Raw genomic sequence first — 2175 nt, 5'->3', positions numbered from 1 at the left:
AAAAAACAAAACAACAGACAAAAAGCATAATCACTTACCAAGTCCTGCCAGGTCTTCTAATTCTTAAGTCAATCTTCTATCTGTCCCCGGTGGCTGCCCTCATCCAGGCTCTCACATCTGGATTATTTTAACAGTCTCTTACTTGTCTCTATTTCTAATTCCTGACTCCTCCATCTCATGTACCATGCTACTACCAGGGAGACACAAATATAATCATGTTGTTCCCCTGCTCAAAATTCTAACAAAATTTTCTATCATCTATCAGGTCGAATTGGGTTCAAAAACATAGACACCTGCAGGGACAGACAGGCAACACAAACCCGTGGCATGGACTGCTGGTAAAAAAATACACACTTGCACTGTGACCTGTCTAGGTATGTTGCATTTTAAAACTCCGTGCACACCAAACAAAATGTCTTTCAGTCATGAAGCCCTCAGGCCACCAGTTGGAATCACCCTTGACCTGCCATATAAATTCTGATTTCCTTGGTATGGCCTACAGACCTTTCCTGATATGGATCTTGTTACCTGTCTAGCCCCATCCCAAACCTTCTCTCCTTGTACTTTATGCATATTAACAAGATTTTACTGGAAAATAATTTGGGGATAAAGAGACTCTATTTCAGTGAGCAGTTTGCAAACTGGGGAGAGTTTGCAAACTGGGGAGATGCAACCTTTGGTACAAAATGAAAGTGTGCTCCTCCAGAACAAAGAGAGGGATTGTCTTACATAGCCAAAGTTCCTACCAAGTTCCCACTCTGGCCCTCCGCTGCAAAAGAGGGATTGGGGCTTGTTCTGTTCTGATTGGTTTGGACCATTATGCAAAAGAGGGATTCTTACTTACTGTGCTCTGGCCAGTTAGCATTTGACAGGTTGCCGTCTGTTGATTAAGTTCAGGTGGCAAAGTCAGTTACTGGTGGCACAGACAGGTAAGGCAGCCCGTGAAAGCTTCAAACAGGGTATGTGTGTAACCTCTAGTCAGCAAATGACACCTTGGCTCCCAGCAGAATTTAAATCCAGTTAGTCACTCAGAACTTTTTGGGGTTTACACACATGAGTAATCCTGAATTACTTGAAGTTCCCTGAATAGGTCATGTCCTCTTGTACCCTTGTGTTTTTGCTTATGCTGTGTTCTTTACATAGAATGCCCTTCTTCTCCTTGATACCCTGGCCAAATCCAGTTTATATTTATTTGACAGTTCAGAGGCTAGCTATACAGGGTTCCCTTAGACTAACATAGTTCTCACTCTCTTGCTCCCAGTCCCAGACCTAACAGTGTCCATATTGCACTGAATTGTTTATTGTATATCTATTTTCTCTAATAGTTTCATAACCTCCTTCAAATCAGGGTCTCCTTCAACTCTTACCATAGTGCCTGGCATAGAGTCTAAAGAGTACAAGAACAAAGAAATGGCATTAGGCAACATGTCAAGTGCTTCCTGAATTTCAGGCACTAACCTAAGCACTTTACATATAATTATTTGCTTTAATCTGTATATCAAGGGTACCAAAATGGGAGGAAGGAGACAAGTCTAGGACGAGTCCCTGTGTAACATATACATGGGCTGTTCCTAAGAGCTCCCTGTTCAGCTGAAAGTCGTTAAAAAATGTCTGCAAGTGTAGCATTTAAGCATCTGGGATGCTCCATCATGACCTATGATTACCTTCATTTGACTATATAGAAATTTATTTATTTATTTATTTTTTCTTTCTTTTTGTTTTTTTTTTTTTAAAAGATGACCGGTAAGGGGATCTCAACCCTTGGCTTGGTGTTGTCAGCACCACGCTCAGCCAGTGAGCAAACCGGCCATCCCTATATAGGATCCGAACCCACGGCCTTGGTGTTATCAGCACCGCACTCTACCAAGTGAGCCACGGGCCAGCTCCTAGAAATTTATTTTATTCCTTAAAAGGTAGTAAAGTTCTTGAGGTGGAGGCTCCTTCCTCTGAACGGCATAAGGTGTTGCAGAGTAATCTGCAGCCATCACAAAGTCAGAGGGTCTTGCATTGTCATTTAAATGCTCTGGCCCACCTCACTCCTGCCTGCAGCCCACTGGCCAGAGCTGATCACATGGCCATGTCTAACTTCCAGGGCATGGGGAAGTGCAGTCCTTCATGTTCTCCAAAGGAGAGGGGAATTAGTATTGGTGAACAATAGAAATACCTTTTACAGTC

At 42.7% G+C, this 2175-nt stretch overlaps 1 long non-coding RNA gene across 1 annotated transcript in view; it reads right to left on the bottom strand.

The window, feature by feature from the left end:
• LOC103588273 overlaps positions 1–374 on the bottom strand; it is a 5736-nt gene extending 5362 nt beyond the window's left edge. The window contains exon 1 of the long non-coding RNA XR_550296.1: positions 39–374. This is a non-coding gene — a long non-coding RNA (uncharacterized LOC103588273). The remainder of the gene's footprint in view (positions 1–38) is intronic.
• Between the last annotated feature and the right edge of the window lie 1801 nt (positions 375–2175).

The sequence above is a fragment of the Galeopterus variegatus genome, unplaced genomic scaffold (genome assembly GCF_000696425.1).
Source record: "Galeopterus variegatus unplaced genomic scaffold, G_variegatus-3.0.2 Scaffold544, whole genome shotgun sequence".
Lineage (NCBI taxonomy): Eukaryota > Metazoa > Chordata > Mammalia > Dermoptera > Cynocephalidae > Galeopterus > Galeopterus variegatus.
This window is presented reverse-complemented; position numbering and strand designations above follow the sequence as displayed.